This window comes from Pogona vitticeps, chromosome 5 (genome assembly GCF_051106095.1).
Source record: "Pogona vitticeps strain Pit_001003342236 chromosome 5, PviZW2.1, whole genome shotgun sequence".
NCBI classification, from domain to species: Eukaryota; Metazoa; Chordata; class Lepidosauria; order Squamata; family Agamidae; genus Pogona; species Pogona vitticeps.
Genome location: NC_135787.1, coordinates 24,558,169 through 24,578,353, shown reverse-complemented (window position 1 = coordinate 24,578,353; position 20,185 = coordinate 24,558,169). Strand labels below are relative to the sequence as shown.

At 38.2% G+C, this 20,185-nt stretch overlaps 1 long non-coding RNA gene across 1 annotated transcript; it reads left to right on the top strand.

Moving 5' to 3' along the window:
- Positions 1 to 265: 265 nt before the first annotated feature.
- On the top strand, positions 266 to 18,412 carry LOC140707788 (uncharacterized). The gene is made up of 4 exons (XR_012087970.2): positions 266 to 534; positions 4,686 to 4,757; positions 6,255 to 6,413; positions 8,643 to 18,412. It is a non-coding gene; the product is annotated as an uncharacterized LOC140707788 (long non-coding RNA).
- Positions 18,413 to 20,185: the final 1,773 nt, after the last annotated feature.

The window sequence follows — 20,185 nt, the reverse complement described above, 5'->3', positions numbered from 1 at the left end:
GAATGCTGTGTATTAATGAAAATATCTTTATTTTATAATTGCTATAAACTTTAATTTGATAGAGTTAGGAATCAGTTTGAGGCAAATTCCACTTCAAAATTTAGGAGCTTCTTTTTTTGGCAGACTTTTCTGAAAGGTTTTCCTCTTGCTCTTCAAACTACAGAAAAATTACTGTACAGATGCAAGTATAAATAACTGTAGCTCTTTCCTTTAACTGTCTCCCATATCTTGCTGATTTCAGCACAACATGTAAAACAAACAGGCATAGGTTCAGGGTCAATCCTGTTCATCTTTTGTAAATCCACAATCCATCTTCAACGCAACCTCATACTCCTCTAATTCTATCCTATTCCACGCAACACCGTCCTTTTTGTTTTGTGTTGTGTTGTTTTAAATCTTGCACATCCTTTTCCTTAATAGTACTGTGTCCACTTCAGGATTGCCACATCAGCAGCATCTCATTCTCTGGGATTACAAGGCTAAGAGCTGAAACCAGAAGGGAGCGGTCCTTGTGATGTCACAGACGCAAGAAAAGTAAGGGCTGAGAGTAAAGGAAGGATAGTTCAATAAAAACACCCTCATACTGTGCTAGCGAGCTCTGGTGTTGCTGTAGATGATGGAGATGGGTGTCAAACTTTAAAACCACTCCATGCACAGAAATCAAGACATGTTCACCCTCAGATTTGCTTCCATCGCTGGAGACCTAGAAAATGCTCCATTGCAATTCCTTGATCTTTGAAATGGACAAGACCTGGCAACCCTAATTGTCACTGATTTCTGATTTCCTTCCTTCCTTCCTTCCTTCCTTCCTTCCTTCCTTCCTTCCTTCCTTCCTTCCTTCCTTCCTTCCTTCCTTCCTTCCTTCCTTCCTTCCTTCCTTCCTTCCTTCCTTCCTTCCTTCCTTCCTTCCTTCCTTCCTTCCTTCCTTCCCTCCCTCTCTCCAAGAGATCATTGTGATGTGACGAGGGATGCAGGGGACATAAAATGTACCAAATTCATTTTCTCTTACATTTGAATATTTTTTCAATCTATTTGAAGAAATTTGCCAATTTTGGCAAATCGTTCAAAACCAAACTGACAGAAAACACATGCATCCCTTTTGCACTGCTCCAGTTCAGTAGTAGCATGTGTTATCAGCATGTCAAGGACCCCATTGTGTCAGTCTCCCAAGCAGTTATTAAAAATGAGGAGCCTCATAGAAGAAGAAGAAAAGACATTCAGCACTCTATATTGGCTGAATACACTCCTATGGAATACACTCCTATATAAACCAAGACTTTTAAGAGCCAATCTTCTAAAGCCCTGAGTCTGGATAGAGTAATCTATCAGATTTGGTTAATCCCAAATTATTATTTTTATTCTTTTTAGTTATCTATTTATTTCCATCCCGGATATGAAAAACATGAACAAACCTGAGTTAAAATAAATTTGTATAAAAAGAAATTCATCTGTTCTAAGATTTAATCCATTTTAAGTCAAATGTGCATTTTGTGTCAACTTCTCTGTTGAAGATCAGTGCTCCAGGAGGCAATTGCAATACCAGTGATGAGCATGAGGGATATGCTTCCATCCATGATGTGCTAGAAATTGGGGCATTGTGCTGATTTCAGTAATGCATGTATTAACTGGATCAAGACATGCCAAAGAAGAAGGTTATTGGTGGAATTAGGCCAAAACACACTGAAGACACAATACCTAGTTTGGAAGAGACCTTTATTTCCTCTTCCTGTTGTGATTCTTGCTTAAGGCAAATATGTTGGCTGACTCACTTGGCACAAGCAAGGCTGTCATAAAGCACCTCAGTATGGCCCACCAACTGTTAAATTAGAACAGAAGCTTGTTTGCACAGTTAATGAGCCTGATGACCACTCTCTACAAGTAATGATCCACCACAAGCACAGTTTAAAATGCAGTTCCCTGTTGCTTTACAGGCACAGTGTTCCTGAGCTGTATACCAAGTGCTCCATTTATAAAATAACAGATTCCTGAACTGAATCTAGTATGGACGTCACACCTTGTGTCTTGAAGAAAACTCCCCTTGCCTCAGACATGCATGAATTGAATTGGAATGAACTTGAAAATGGCTTTTATTCTGAATCTGATATGTCATTTATTTAGTTTTATTGTCTATATGTACAGGCCTGCCAAGATATCTGCTGCCAAATAGGAAGGCCAAGATGGCTCTGCTTCTTGTTCTGCATGCAAAAGCCTGCTGATAAGCAGCTCATTCTCATCTCAGCATTGGAGATGAGGCAGTATCTGAAGGCATCAGGCTAGCTTAGAGAACACAGGAAAATAATACACAAGCTCTGTCTTCACATAGAGTAGAATAGTGGGTGGGTTGGTGGGTGAGTTCAGGCAAAATGGCTGGAACATGCTGGCTCAACATTGTTAGTTTTCAGTGTGTGAACTGTTACCTTGTACTAGATCATAGCTTGACATAAGGAGAGTTGCAGTCATAAACATTTTGATTCATGGGAAATAGGTGGGATATAAGCTGAATAAATAGATATACATTGAACCAATAATAAATAGTAATACTATCATCTTCAGGCCTTCTGCATACACAGCACAGCTGCTGTCCCTCACTGTAAACAATCTCAGTTATTTTTTCTATATCACTTTACATGTTACAGGACTAAACCCTAACAAACAATATATGTTGCAGGCAGATCTTGGAAAAAGAAAATGTGTTTTTTGTCTTATTAGTTTGCCTTCTTGTTTGGATTACTACTCTCTGTACCCCGACACCAGTGACCATGCTGGTGAGAATTCTGGGAATTATAATCCCAAAAACTCCAAAGATCTGGTGTTGATCTGAACCCAAGCTCCATTGCTCACGCTCTACCTAGGACAAAACGCACAAAAAGTCTTGCACATTTTTTGTAAATATATTGCACTACAAAATGCATGAAAAAAAATTCACTTGTATTTTTCAGTCTCCTGAAATTCAGTGTCATGAGGAGTGGGAAAAACTATATTTTTTCACAACAAACTGATCATTCTACCAGAGTCTGGGCTATAAATGAGCAAAGTCCTTATAAGGGATAAGAAGCTACTTTGGTTATCAAGTTCAAAATATATACATAAAAGGGAGAAATGTGTTTCTGTTTAACGTGTTCAGATCACCACTTATCAATCATGAAACCTAACAAGCAGAAACAAATAAGGCAACCATGGTTTTGGGGCATCTCCAAAAAAACATCTGCTAGGCAAGTTCAGACAGTAAATGACAGTTTTCAGTACGGGCAGGCTTACACTCAACATTTGTCCAGATGCAAATGGAAGAAGCCTGGCTAATTGCAAACCTTTTCTTCGCAGCAGTTTGGCTTAACTGTGCTTGAAAGTGAGGTCAGTACAACCCATTTAGGACTCATTCACCCACGTAACTTCAGGACTGTTGCTAATCCACTCTATCACCCAGTCAGAGCATCATCATCCATACACTGGGCAATTGGACAAAAGCATGGACTGCACAATGAAGATCAACACAGTTAGTGTCTATTGGGCATCCTGTTACCTTTAGTAGGTACACAGAAGAAAGAGAGACATTTGTTGTTCTTGACCTGTTCCCGTAATAATATTACATAGAAAAAGACAGGCTTTGTGTGAAAAGCTTTCCTATTCATGCAACGCTATGATGGGAAAAAGTAAAAAAGACAACAAACTTCTCCCCTGTGCAACTACTAAAATATATGCCCATCTGAGATTTTGTTTCAAAAACATCACTGGTTAATTGTTGCCCATTTGCTACCATGCCATATTTTACAGAATAGTTATGAAAAAAGCCTTTTGATTAACATGTATGAAAGCATAACTTGATTGTTGACACTGCACACTAGCCTTTGTTTAGCCATGGAATTCACCGGATGTTCCTTAGGCTATTCTCCAAAGACTATGGCCTCTATTTGCATACAATCAGGATGTAAAGGGTAGGAACTATTACAAAGTTTTGAATTTATGGCAACCTTCCTTTTTATTATGCAGTAAAGGTACAGAGATCCGCAAAGGAGAACAGCCAGAATTTCCCCAGATAGTTCACCCCTTTCTCATTAACTGGCACTTAAAGTCTCAGTAACTCACTCTGAGCCATTGGTAGAAGAACAAATAAAAACATTACTTACAGTTGCTTGAAATTACAGAATGCTTTTTTTCCTGCATACATACTTAGCAACTAACTGAACAGACCAACAACAAACAAACAACTGACTGCTTCCAACTGAGGAAAGAGAGGGGAAGAAAAACGCAATAGTGGGATGGGGCTTTCTTATATTTATAAGGCATTTATATATTTCCCATATTTTTTCAAAGTTCATGTCATGCAAGGGGAGCATACACATGTGTTGCATGCCATCATGTAGACTCTCTTATGCACAAAACATGGAGGCCTTTGGGATATGGGAGCCACCAGAAGCCTTTTCTCCCATAGCACACATTGATCATACAGACTGCTCATTTCCCAGCCTGATCTACCTCACAAGTTTGTTCTGAAGATAATTGTGAATGCTTTGGGAAGAAAAGAGCCAAAAATAAACACCAAGAAGGGGAACTCTTAAGCAAACATACACCCAAAATGCAGATCAAAGGAAATCAAACTATCATGACATCATCACTTGATATATAATAATAATAATAACGTTCCTGTTTTATTACCATCTTTTAATCACATGTCTCTACACTTTTAGTACCGCAGACCACAATTTTTGATGCAAGCATATTGCTAAGAAACTGCTTCAAAATGAGCAGCAGAACGGAGAGTAAGTACACTTATAAGATATTTAAGTCAGGAAAATCTTCTTATCCGTGTCTGTATTAAAACTTGCACTTAGGATGTTAATTCATATGAGACGCTGATATCCTTTTAACTTACGCTATTTTTGCTTAAGTATTGCATGACAACACACTTGTCACACAAGGTGGCCTTTTGAGCTGTGCACCAGTTCTCAGACATGTAGGAATGGTGAGGGCAAGTGGGAAAAGAGAGAGAGAGAGAAGTGTATTTCTCTCTGTGTTTGCTTATGTATGTGCAGGCTTCTATGAATGTGTGTGGACAAAACAGAGAGGGCAGGTTATTTTTGCAGGGCAAATTCAAAAGCAGTTGAAACAAGAAATGTGTTTGTTTTCCAAAACCAAAAGCCCTTTGAAATATCCAGCATTAATCAGTCCTACCTAGAACAGACCTGTTGAAATCACCAGGGCTCAGGTTAGTCTTACTCATTTCAATGGATGTACTTTAGATAAGGCTAGTGCTTGATTTATCTTCTTTCCCATTCTTGTATATTTCTAATTACTGCCTTGTTTTGCACCCATCAAAAAGGGCTTCAAAAACTTGTTGTCCAAATAAATATCTTTTGTTATAATTTGCTATCACAAGAATTCTGGTAATGAGTTTCACAGCACAATGGGATTTTGATAACCCTCTAACCACTACACAGCACTGGCTGTCTTCATGGTCTCATGCACTGTTTTAGATTTTGAAGCAGTAACTGTATTGTTCTATGCACATTTGATAAACAAATACATCAAAATAAACAAAAGCAAGAGACAAGAGCATTACAACACCTTAAAGGCTAACTGCTATGTTTCAGTGTGAGCTTTCATGGATCAAGTTGACTTATTCAAACATTACAGTGAGACTATGTGACTGTCATATTTATACATGATCCTGTGACCAGGTGAGGGTATAGATAAGGGACAAAGTGCCGATGGTTGCTTGGTAAAGGAATCAGACTATCAGGTTGTGAATAATTTCTGTTATCAGTCTAGAAGTCTACAAGGTAAGAATCGTTGTTTATTGCTCTGTTTGCTTGAGAATACACTCTTTCCTCTTCTGCACATATGTAAAACTCTGTGATGTGGTCACCTTTTTTCAAGAGATTAATGTCTAGAGAAGCAAAGCAAATTAGGTTATTCAGAAGATTCCTCCTACCAGTACAAATCCTAACTATGCAAATATTGTCTAGACAACAGTACAATCCACTAGCATGAGTTCAGATTGCCTGGAGGAGATCTGAAGTGTTTGATTAATTTAAAGACCAGATAAATAGGCGTATCATCAGTAGAGTCTGATGAGCATGAGAGAAAATGGGTAGTGGAGGATTTGGTGAACACCTTAAATTCATATATATCATTCAAGGGCTTCTCATGGCTATTCTATTTATTGCTGTGAAGCAACCTTTATTCCTAATGAAATGGCATATTAATACAAGCAGAATCAATGGCTATGTTTATTCTTTTGTCTGTATTTTGCTCAGGCTCATGACTCCCACGCTTTGTATCCTCACACAAAGGTTATCCAGTATGGATGAAAGAACAGCACCTGGTTAATATCTGACTCACCTCAGCAGCTTCCCATCTGATTAATGGAATGGAGAATGGCAAAGACCCTGTCAACAACATTCCTGTAAACACAGGTGAGAACAGTTTAATGACTTTCTGCACTTGAGCACAGGTGGCCTGTGGTCCAGAATTTTGGAACTCCAAAGCACTCTTGAACTTGGGCATCAGAGCTTGTAACAGAACTTTGGAAGTTTTTGTTAAATTGGGTAATTGTGGTGGTATTCCAAGAACCCCTTCACTAAATAATTTGTTGTAATTACCTTGTAATTTTAAAAAAGTAACTCTGCTTTCTCAGAAGTAACTGAAATAGTTGCTTTTAGATAGTTTTTAAACAGACAAATGCTGTAGACCGCTGATCTGTGGTATAAAAACCAGCCTTCTTCCATCCAGCTCACTGTTCCCTCAGCACCTATGTCTCTCACAACACAGGGAGCACTGGGGGGGGGGGACATGAGCCAGTACTTCACCTATACAATATTACTTATTCATCATTAGTGAGGCCACATTCCATAATAATAAAATTAGCTAAAAAATGTAGTTACATTGCAAAGACTTTTTTATACAGTCAGGCTTGTGTCAATTGACCATTGAGATATGATCTTTCGATCCAGTTGTCTTTTAATATTATCATTTGTGTATATTTCTATCTCTGTTCTTTTCTGTTAATTTGTTGCAAGCTATCCTGAGCCCGTAATTGGAGAAAGATGTGATTTAAGTCCAACGATCAGTCAAACAATAGTACTGTTCGATAGTCTTTCATATGGCAGGAACAGCTATCTGATAGCAAACACTCAGACTTCGTTTAGATTGTCATAAGAAGATCAAAGAATAATAACATAAAATGGAACTGCTTGGATACATGATAAATTTTCTGTGACTGTGCAGAAATTCAATCAATGCAGCACTTATGTGCATGCAATTTATACCCCATCACGTGTACAAAACAAGATCTAGCAAATGACTAAGATGATGTTATTGAAGTAGCCCAGTTATGGTCAAAAATAGTCCAATCATCTGAAGATTTTCATTTGTTTTTAATTTTATTTATATTTCATATACATCCATAATTATAAATTGTGCAATGCTCTGATACAAATATAGAAAGAGAGATTAGTATTTCATGCAGTGGTCAAAATTAGTCTTGGGTGCTATGGGTAGACTTCAAATATGAACCTTAAACACCATGGGTGAGTACAAAGAGAAGTTGGAGGTGTGGGAAGAGAACCCAGTAATGCAACCCATGTGACTTGAGCCAGACATAGATTCAAATAAGATAAATTGACAGAAGGTCACACTTGCTATTAAATAAGATTTATGCTGAAACTACACAGTCAGATACCACAGCATTTGCTCTGGATATGTAATGGGTTAATTTTATTTTTTTTTTAAAAAAAGACTAATCACAAATGACACAAAGGCCAATTCAAAATGGTTCGGCCATTTTTGCTCCTGATGCAGTTTTTTTCTTTGCCACTGGTGGCTCTTACTTTTTTCTGTCAAAGCACCTTTCCCCTTTCCTCCTGCCTCACAAAGAAAAAGCAGAACATGTGCATGCATTCATAAACACATGCACAAGCAGCGCCAGCACCCACCACTCTCCACAAAGCCTCTTTCCCATGACACGTTTTCTTTTTTTAACAGTTTTTCTGTTTATTTCCTGTTAAGATAAATAAATAAATTTATTTCCTGTTAAGATAAATTTCCTGTTAAGATAAATAAATAAACAGATCCCCTGTTTGTTTATTTATCTTTTGCAACTTAACTAGCTATCCAGCGGGCAAGACAAGGAAATAGTCCTTGAGGATGGAGAGCTTTCTTAAGACAGTTCCTTTGAATTGCTCCACCTACAGATGCTTCAAATGGAAGCGCAAGTAGAAGGATTTCCCCTCTCTGTCTGTGTGGCCACTTATATTGAAGTGAACCAAAAAAACACACCATGTGACTTCACAGCAAGCAAATGCAAGTTAATTCACATTTCCCTCACATACATGTGTAACCTTTATCACAAAATTTCACTGAGAGCAATGGGATCAATATATATCCATATATATGGATGAATAGAAGAAGAAAAACAGTCATTTAAAAACAGAAACATATCTGGTATCATTCATACAAAAGACAGGCACAACATAGTCAATTTAGCCTCCATTAAATGGAGGATCCTGGGTGTTGTCACTGAAACAGACAGCTTTTCCAGATTCTATAACTAAATGCCAATTCTACCATGTGTACTCATTTGAGGATAGATATGCATAAGACTGGGCAATGTAACAGGCATTGACTTTATTCCTTGGTTTAAACAGGAAAAGGGAGAAGAAACTTAGATGAATCGGTGCCAAAACAGAACAAAAACAAAAACAATGAGTCAATCCCATTGGAAAGTGAGCTGCTTCAACCCAAAGGCCCTTTTGGAAAACGTTACTGAGGCCCAAAGAAGTTTATGTTTTTCTGAATCCATCCAAAGCCAGTTATTTTCCACAACAGTCAAGTCTGGATCATCATCTCATCACAATTATATTTTGCTGCATTTTTTTTGGTACGTTATAAAGTTCCCTCTCAGCTCCCGGTTCCTTTTTAACCTCTTGCCAAGAGCTGAGGGGGCTGAAGGGGGAGTGACAGGGAGAAACACCTACTGAAAAATGAATGAACGTTTCTATGTCTTATACATCTGGGGCCCATTAGCAAGAGAGAAGACTGTAACTGAAGGCATTTTGACGAGGCAACTTCAGCCGTCTTCCGATAGAGATCTTGGGGATGTGGTGGGGGACCATCTTGGCAGTTGACAAAACCTCAGTTGTGGAAAAGAAGCCTGTCAGCAGCTGCCGCTGCCACAACTGCAGTGTGAAGCACACTCCAAGGTTAAAAGTTTCCCCAGAGGACCGGAGGGACTGCTGCCTCAGAAGTCGAAGCCATATGAAGAGCGATGGTGGCGTGTTAGAACGCACCGAAAAAATGTTCGCCTATGCATTATTTATTGCTTTCCTGTATTTATATAATATTCAGCTTCCTGAAAGTAATTTGTTTTGGATTGTGTAATGCTGGGCAGAGCATCAAAGGTATGTTAATCAGTGGCAATAAAAAAGCTAAGGTTTTATGGTCACTGAGGTATTAAATATTGCTAATAAATTACAGGGTTAGCATTTTAAATGAGCTATCACTAGAGAAGAGCATCAACACCAAGGTCTAAAAATACTAATTGCCATGGCTTGACTCAAATGCTATCCACAGATTCAAAATAACTGTTTTTTTCTTCCTACTCAAAGCAAATTTTGAATACAGGCCATCTATGATAAAATTAAGACCAAATGAATACCTGGCTGTATTTCACAGTTCACCTCAAGTCCTATCTTCAAAGCATTCTATAGGTAAATCACATTTTAAAAAAAAGGTAAAAAGGTTTTAGGACCACATAGTAAGACAGGGTCAAACCAAAGCCCACAGCATATACAGACCTTTTGATTGTATGTTTGTAATAGCAACAGTGCCCGTTTGTTACTGTGAATTCAGGTGAGCTTCAAGTTGCCGATGAGAAAGACTGAGGCTGCCATAATGTGCAACAGCACCTTACAAAGGCTGTTATAATGTGCAACAGCTAGAACATTGGCATAAGCAAAATATAGGAACCATGAGATTCTGTTTTTGTAGCAAAGACAATTGTTGTCAATACTCTTCTGCTCCAAGCTCAAGATGCTGATGATGACTTTGAGAGCTCTAAATCAATGGTTCCCAACCTCGGGTCCCAAGATGTCCTTGAATAAAACTTCCGGAAGGTTTCATCATTAGCTGTGCTGGCCAGGATTTCTAGTAGTCCAAGAACATCTGAGTCACCCATGGTTGGGAAGCACACCTCTAAATGGATCAGGAGCCAGATGTTTGAGGAAGCACTTCTTCCTATGTATTTGCTTAAGATATGTGAATGAGGGGGACCTCCTCTGAGCGCTGCCACTGGGAACAGTACATCACAAGGAGACATAGGAGAGAGCTTTCTCTGCTGTGGCGCTCAACTGTAGAGTGCCATCCTCTAAAAGTCCTGATTAGCAACAACATCACAATTAATTTGATGTCAGTTTTAATGTCAGTTTAAACCCGGTTATTCCCTCAAGCATTTGAAGCCTGGTGAAATCCTGCCTTGGTTTTGATCCATCAGATTATGGGTTCCATTTTGTTTGGGTCAAATTGTTTAAATTTGTTCCTAAGGTTTTTTTTTATTGTTTACATTATTTTAGCTAGATTGGTTAAAATAGTTTGGTTGGTTCTTTCCTGCCCTTCTTTTTTTACTGCTGAGATGGGGCACATTAAAACACCTTTTAGCAAATAGATAATTTCAAATGCTTTTTCAATATCTTGGTCTAGCAAAGTCTAGGTCATCTCCAGATGTTTTCGGTTGCTACTTCCATCAGTACCAGCTAGGCCAGCTGATGGTCAGGGATGATGGAAGTTGTAACTCAAAATGCTTGGAGGGTGCCTGGGTGAGGAAGGCTGGTCAAGGATTACAACATATATGATAGGATATCAAAAAGTCTTCAGTTTCCACGGTGCCAGAAGCAGCAGCCAAGGAAGTGAAGAAATGGCAAGAAAACTCAGAGTGAAGTAATGGCACATCATTCCACTAACTCTGCTGAGAGCAGCTTGCCTCAGCTGTTATATCAGGCTACATGAATTGTGTCTGAATTTGTCATAGAAACCACAAATTTCATAGGTGTGTGAACCTGCTTCCTTCCATGCAGCTTCCTTCTTCTTTGTATCTCATGACCTTAAAAGGCTTAAAAGAAATGTAAGGTCATTAGTTCTGAAGGCTAATTCTATAGCCCCAAGGACAAATTCATAGGTAAGTTTTTCTCCCATAAACATCCCTGGGAACATACTCCTCTGTTATCTGGCCTGTGGCCTGTTCTGGCTTGGCTTGACCATACAAGCCACAGTGGACCAGATCAAGGGTTTACTTAATCCAGTATACTCTGTTTGTTTGTTTGTTTGTTTGTTTGTTTGTTTGTTTGTTTATTTATTTATTTTATTTTATTTTATTTTATTTTATTTTATTTATATCCCGCCTATCTAGTCGATAGACCACTCACAGTGACCAAGCAAATACATACTGGGAATCTCATCAGCAGAATCTGTCAATTTACATATATTGTAATACATACACATATACATCTATCTCCTAGTACTCATTGTTAGCGCCACCTTGTTTGCTCTTATTGCGTGAACATTTCCAATCTTTTTTTCCCAATACACCCAGATTAGCAGCCGTCACTACATTATGCACATTGTGAAGAAGTACTTCTTTTTATTCAATCTGAGGGTCCTACCAGTCAGCTTTTGTAGATGATCCAGGGTTCTAGCGTTATGACAGAGGGAGAAAACTTTCTTCTTATCTAGTTAGCATATGCACATTTATCAGGATTCCCTTTGCATTTTTCTAAGGTAAACAATCCCAGGTGTTGTTCTTGTAGCCTCAAATTTTATAACCTTACCTGATAGGGTAGTTCCTCTAGTCTCTTTATCATTCCAGTTTTGTTTTTCTGCACATTTTCAACTCAAAAACACTTTTTTTTGGGTGCAGTGACCCAAACTCAATATAGCATTTAAGGGTTCATGGCAGTGTCATGCATATGCACTAGGATAACCACATGGGTGAAGTACAGCCATTCCAAAAAATCCCAATCTAATGACATCTTGAAATGTGCCATTTCAATCAAGTTAGTTCCTTTTTGCTCTTCCATGTTAAAAGTCACCCTAGATCAGCCATGAAAGTGACAAGCATGGAAATGCTCTGAAGGAATCCCCAGAACATTATGTGTTTGTGTGACAAATATGCATGGATTTCTTTCACTGAAAATGCCTTTGCAGCTGTTTGTTGTTATGTGCCATCAAGTTGGAAACGATTTATAGTGACCCTAATAGGGCTTTCAAAGTAAGTGAGATACTTACGGATTGGTTTCGCCAGTTCCACTTTCCCAGTCAGTTTCCATAGACAAGCAGGGATTTGAACCCTGTTCTCCAGATTCCTAGTCCATTACTCTGTTCACTGTACCACACAGGGTATCCTTTGCAGCTAGAAAGAAAGAAATATTTTAATGATAAGTCATAACACAGACCCTCTGAAACCTGCTTACTCATTTTGGTTTCTTTCATTTGTTTCAAGAAAGGAGAGCACCTGTTTTCATCAAGTGTAAGGATATCTCGCTAGAGAACATGACCAAGATCATCCACACTCTTACATTCATAGTTGTTATATATGGGTGTGAAAGCTGTACAGTTAAGAAATCTGACAAGCAAAAAATGCAGTGCTGGAGGAGAGCTTTATGGATACTCTGGACTGCCAGAAAGACAAACAAATGGGTCCTGGAACAAATCAAACCAGAACTGGCAAAAATGTAGAAACTGAGGCTGTTCTACTTTGGGCACATGAGAAGACAGGAGTCTCTGGAAAGGACAATAATGTTAGAAAAGATGGAAGGCAGCTGGAAAAGAGGAAGACCAAGAGATGGGCTGACTCCCTAAAACAGACCACAGGCTTGAGTCTGCACGAACCGAGCAGGGCTGTTAAGGACAGGACATTTTGGAGGTCACTCATTCATAGGGTCACCATCAGAGGTGACTTGATGGCAGAGTTAACTTGACAGCCGATAAAAACTACAAATTCTAAAAATGGAGCGGGGGGAATCCTCTTTAGAAGGGCAAGCAATAGATCTGGTTAGAACATTTCCAATGAGTCTATGCAGAATAGAAACTAGCTGTTTCTTTGGGGAAAACAATCTTAACTGAACCCTACCCCCACCTCTTTCTTATCAGAACAAAAAAGACAGCTGATCAAAACAGTTCATTTTGTTTCTTGAACATTTTTACTCGCACTCTAAATGTCCGTAATGTATACTCTCCTGAGAACCTTTTGTGTGTTCATGGAAAAAATTCCTTTGTTTCTCATGCATTCATAATCTCGAGGTTTCTCACAGTAATTGCATCAAGGTGTTCCTCTGGGTTAATGAAATTTGTTAAGCTTTATGAAAAAAAAATCAAATTTAATATGAGAAGCAGGCTGCTAATTTAGATAGTTTTAAAAAAGATTAGATAGATTAGACTCTCATTTATGTAGGAGAAAAACAGCATTGAACTCCATGAGACTTACCTCTGAGTAGACACGGTCCTGGACCAAGATTCTGCTGTTAATGGAATGTGTCACATGATTTATCCCAGGTAGATAAATAATAGTTTATTGATCTGAAAGCAAGTAGCTCTGCTGAGCTTCCAGAGATAGCTGATGCTGGAAAGTAGGAAACATTCCGGGTTTGTTTTTTTTAAGCATTTTCATCAGTCTGTTTGGGAGTTCCTCACTCCCTTAACGTTTTTCTCTCAGATTCAAACTAGACAATATATTTAGCAAAATTCCTTGTCCCCCACAAATTGCTCCTTAAAATATAAGAAAGAGGTCTGTTTTTCATCATTTGTGATTTTCCTCACCTACATATATTGCATTTAGCATGTTAATAAATCATCATACACACTCCCCTTCAAGTCCAGTTTGATCTTTGGTGTGCACTCCTTCTGTTCAGTCATGTCCTCTTCCAAGATGCTCCATTCCTGCTAACCAGCTTCCACACCCACTATGTACATTGAGACTTCACTGGGCTTTTCAAGTGTCTTCTGGGACTTTCCCCTTATGATCTGGCAAATCTTGGGATTCATTCAAACTTGCTGAAAACTCTCTTCATTGTGCATGCTGCCAATTAGCTACACAAGGAGATACTCATAGCATATGTGATTTATTCCCTGCAACATTAATAATAAGCAGCAAATGGCAGCTGAAAAAAGGGTGATGGACTCTGCTTCTGAAAATTTTGGATCTCTTTATTTACTAATTTCTGTCACTGATAAAAAGACAGTATTTGTATATATTGTTTCATTTTTCTTTTGTATGCCTTCATAAAACATTCAATCTTGAACACTGCATTTGAAATACAGGCATTTTTAGGAGTGAGAAAAGACACATTTTTCTATGTCCAATCTTACAACCATTTTATAGTTAAGATCTTTTAGGTTGTTTGATCTGATCCCTTGGGACAAGCGCCTATTGGAAGCACTGTTAATCTAGTCCAGGAGAGTTAGAAGATCGATGAATTCACACATTAAGAGACATCAGCTGAGACATTATTTTCAACCTGGAAAGATACCACTAACGCAGAAAACAGACAGATGCAAAACATAGTTTATAATGACAGCATCAATGCAAAATCTGATAATTCTTTCAAAATAGTGGAAAGGACTAAACAAGGAATGTCACACTACTGAGTTGTCATGAGAGAAGAAATTTAAAATCCTTTTAGTGGTTTAAATGACAGAAAAGATGAAGGAGAGCTTCCCACAAAGGGCTAATGAAGACATTGCAGTCTCTGATGTGCAGTCATAGATGTTGCCTGAACCTCACATATATTCAAGACACATTGTACACAAAGCCAACCAAGTTATTTTGGCACAGAAGGCAGAAAATCCCTCAAGCAGCTCTCGCTATCCCCAATAAATAATAATTGTGTGCCATCAAGTCAATGTTGACTTATGGTGATCCATTTCCAGAGTTTTCTACTCCAGGGACTCTTCTGCTGTGTAGCCCATTCATTCATTCATTCATTCATTCATTCATTCATTCATTCATTCATTCATTCATACATACATACATACATACATACATACATACATACATACATACATACATACATACATACATACATTTACATTTACTTAAAAAAGACTATCAAACATAAAAAAAACAAAAAAGCATGGTATGATAACAAACAAATCTTTTAAAAATGATTAAGCAGATAAGAATTAAAACATATCAAAACATTGTGAAAACACATATCAGTATTAGAATATGATTACTGCTGCCCATCATCCCATAAAACTTCCAAATTTCAATGCCAAATGCATGCTTAAAAGGGAACGTTTTTGCCTGCTGACAGAAGGATAACGAATCTCCCAAGTAAGGAAGGGCCTTCCATAGCGCAGGTGCAGACCACCAACTGTTGCTGATTATTTCCTGGTTGTGTGCATGACTTTAGACAGTCCGGACTACACTTCTTAGTATTCTGCTCTGAGTCCCTGGAATGAGTGACTTGGATCATTCAATATAATTTTCCCATGATGCTTTCAACATTGGGAAAGACGACTGTAGGAAATGACAGAATAGCAGCTCAAAACCAATTGGCACTAACCACAGTGTTTCTGCCACTACCAGAGAAATCCAATTGCCTCTGGATTATACTTGTTTCAAAACGATATTATAAACATTGATGGGGTTGGGGGTGATTGAATTACCAAATGAAAGCTGATGTTTTCATAAAGAAATATTTTTGTGGTTAAAAACCAAGATAATATTTTGTCTCCACATCTTCTTGAAAGACCAGACCATGGGTCTCTCAGGCAAGCGTATCACCCTCTGAATAACTTCCATGTGAATGTATTTTTCTGTGGAATTAATTCCAGCACCAGATGGAAAGGAAGGTTGAAATCTTCCAAACTTCACATCAAACAGTAATATTTCATGGTAATGTGAAACATTGATGTAAAAGTCTCACAAAAACCTCTTGTCCAAAGAATAGCCATCATCTACCCAAACCAGGACATATAGTTATGAAATTATCAAGAGGTAATAAAATTAGAGTATTTTTGAAAGTATTATTACACAGTTAAGCAAAAGAAGCTGTATATCACTGATGCTTTTTTTCCTTCTTTTTTGGGTAATTATGACTCCAGTAGCTTTGTTGCAATACTTACAGATTCCACCCTAATAGAGCTTGGAGGTAACTACTTATATATAACATAATGACTTGTAACTCATTACTTTGGGGTAAAGGTAAAGGTTCCCCTTGACATTTTTAGTCCAGTCATGTCAGACTCTGGGGCGCAGTGCTCATCCCGTTTTCAAGCTGTAAAAAGACAGTTTCCGTTGTCATGTGGCAAATCTAAATTGCATTTCAAAAGTAATGTTGCAAGTTGTTATAGTTTTTCATGTAGTGAGGAATATGTTCCAATTACTTTCAAAACTTAATTTCAAAGAACATCTTGTCAGGAATTGTTCAAGTTTTATGACATTCTCTTTATCAACTTTAAATGGCAAGGGAAGTATGGTTTTGTTTTTCTTTTACATTTTCATTAAGTATTTGTTAACTATTGCCAAGGTACAATATCAGAACTGGCCACTAAAGTGAACTGCAGAGCATTTCCTTGTATTTTTCTGGAGATAGGTATAAAAGATTCCCCTTGACATTTAGTCCAGTCCACCTCTAGGGCACGGTGCTCATCTCCATCTCCAAGCCTCTCATTTGTCCGTAGACAGTTTCCTTGGTCACATGGCCAGTACGACTAGACATGGAACGCTATTAGCTTCCCACCATGGTAGTCCCTATTTATCTATTCACATTTACATGCTTTCGAACTGCTAGGTTGGCAGGAGGTGGGACAAGCAACAGGAGCTCACTCCATTGCGTGGATTTGATCTTACAACTGCTGGTCTTCTGATCTTGCAGCACAGAGGCTTCTATGGTTTAACCCACAGCACCACCATGCCCTGGAGATAGGTATAATCAAGGGAAAACATTAACAATCTAGACCTCAGCAGATGGCTTTTACGAACCCAGAAATAATAATGCCAATGATCAGCTGGCTAACCCAAATTAATTATTGTCTTTTAAAAGTTCCCTTTATTATTTTCTCAGCATAATGATACCTCCCTCACATTTCTTATACAAAAACAATCACAAATCTAAAGATCTAATACAACCCTTGGTTCTTGCCTTTTAGCAAGTTTAGAGTTATAGTGTTGCTTGATGTAGTAATAATAAAGCTATCTTTTGCATAGCTTAGAATAAAAGTAATAATGGTTATATGATATTATTCCTGTAGCGCTGATAACATACAAACTCTCTTGGTCATGGAAATAATCCTCCATACTCCACACTTACAACCCTTTGTAATTTGTGTGACATACTTATAACTCATGACAGGTACTATCAATTCTAAGCCAGGTCAGTCAGTTCCTAACTTTCTCTTTGTCCTGGGAAAGCAGAATACCCTCTCAGAGATTAAAATGATTTATAAAGTCTTCACGATTATTTTTCTATACAACACTGAAAAACACCGCTGTAAGTTTAAGCAGAGCAACAAAAATATTGATTTTGTCTGCCTAGATTGATTGATATATGAAATAAATTTCCTGTGAGAGCTTAAAACTAAGGACAAATGCCAAGTAGCGTAATCTCCCATCAAGAGTACCTTGCATAGATTTCCAACTGTCTGGAGGTTGGTCGGATACTTTTCCACAGGTTATTTTTTGTACCAAGCAAATGGTTGAAGCTTGGACAGACTTTGCAACATGTAATGAGTACTTGAATAAGGAATACAAACAAAGAGCAAGACACAGAAGCACAAATGAGCTTATCTGAGGCCAAAGAAAATGGAGCTATTCTAATCAACCAGTCTCAAAATCAAGGACTAGACTAGAGCAAATTAGATACAGCACAACTGATCTTAAGTCAATAATCAACAGAGACCAGGCATTTCTCAAAGTCAATCAGGCAAAAGATTTAAGGCATGACAAATTCAACACAGCAATGCAAGAGCAAAACCAAGCTTACCCCTTCTGCCAGCAACAGAAATAGCTTTACAGAACAAAAAAACACAATTCCCAAGTGGAATGCTAAAACCCAAAAAAGAGATGTAGAATGCTTCTGAAGTATTATGAATATGGTTTTCTGAGTTGGGCAGTAAATAAAGAATAATGTAAACAATGCATATTAATTTTAAAATTCTGAATTCATGTTGAATATCAAAATGGGAATTTATGTTTGTGAAACTCAAAGCCATTTGGGAAGCTCTTCAAGTAGCACAGCCTTTTCTGTTTCATATTTTATGCCTTTCTAGGAACCAAGTCTGCACTCATTTTTTGGAATACTAAACTATAGTAGGAATTGGAGTTTGAAATAGTTCGTGTCTGTAACAAAAATGTTCTTTGGTTTGAAGCTGCCATAGGAGATAAAGACACCTGTCTTTTAAAAAGGGGTAAGAAAAAGAAAAATCCTAATGGCAAAGTCCACATTATTGAGAAAATCTACTAGGAGGCGCATGAAGCACTGAACTCTCATGTTAGTAAGACTGTGAGATGTTTAGAGAAAATGGTGGGGAGTAGCAGATGAGATAAAATGAGCTCTGGAAGAATGACAGACTAGAATGGAGGAAGAACTCGACAGTTGTGCTATAGAGTTGAATGAAGCAGTGCTACATATTAAAGGGGGTGAAATCCACGATGACGAAGAGTAATGTTCTATTACAGACATGATGTTTCTGGTGAGCAGGGACAGGTGTTAGAGGCTAAAGTTCAAATTAGGGAGTGGGGGCCATACAAAACAGTGCTAGATGGCTGCTGAGGAACAACTGTATGAAAAAAGTTATCAGACACTTGAGAGGATGTGGTTGGTTGATTTTTAAATACTTCCATTACTTGTTGGCATTATTTTAATTGATTATTCCTCTGATTTTTGGATAGTGGTGTGGTTTTACAGATCTATGATCCATACTGACTATAGATTAATTAGATTTGTAAAACATGTATTTTAACTGTTGGAAAATGCCTTGATTATTTTGCAGGAAGGAAAAGATATGTGATCATTTTTGAGCCTGGCAAAAGACAGAGAAGAGAAATGGTGGCTCAGCTACTCAGTAGGGATGTGGAAATTATAATAAATGTCAAGGAAAAGGCAGAAGTGCTCAAGTCCTTCTTTAGCCCAGTCTTTCTCCAAAAGATAGTCTATGACCTTCCTGTAGGGTCACGAAATGAGAAGACTGATGGGCTAGCTGATCACCAGATAATTAGGATAGCAAATAGTCCTGAAGTTAAAGACGTCAGCCACAAACACAGGGATGTCTGCCAGCAGTACTCCTGATGGGTGACTAGTAGAAGAGGACCTTGAATAAGACTCCCTGCCCCCAGGAGGACTGTGTTTTGTTAACCTTACAAGCTCACAGATAGTTGACAGAGTTCAGATAGGACATTACATAATGGCATCAGGATTGGCCCAAATAAAGGCTTTGAAGATAGCTTCCTATCACTATAAGAAAGAGGAAGAATGGGTGAAGAATGGGTAGCCACACCTCCTCTCAGAAGCAGATATGACATCATCCAGGAGAGTCTGCTTTACTACTGTAGAATCACCCAACAGTTTAGCAACTTTGGGGAGGGGCATTCCCCCACACTTCCAGGCAAATGTGAAGTACAAATACAGAGGACAGGATTACAGGTTGATATTGATAAACAAATAGTCATGGAATACCATATTAAATTGAATGACTTCAGATCTCCAGAGGTGGATGAATTGCAATCAAGAGTATTGAAGGAACTCGCAGAAGAACTCTTATAACCCCTATTATTTTCTTGAAATCATGGAGGATGGGTGAAGTACCATATGACTGGAGGAGGGCTTACATTGTCCCTATCTTCAAAAAGGCAAAAAGGAGAACAGACCAGTCAGCCTGATATCAATCCCAGGGAAAATTCAAGAGCAGATTACAAGCCTGTCACTCTGCAGGAAAACAATGGAGTAATAGCTAGAACCCAAGAACAAATCCAGCCAGACTAATCTTATCTCATTTTTTAATTAGGTAATCTCCCTAATAGATGGTGGAATTACTGTAGACGTAATATATCTTGATTTCAGCAAAGCCTTTGACCAAATGCCCCATGATATTCTTAACAGCCAGCTAACTAATTGTGGTCTGGATAGAATAACTTTCAGGTAAATACACAGTTGGTTACGGAATCGTGCTCAGAGAGTACTTATCAATGGCTCCTTCT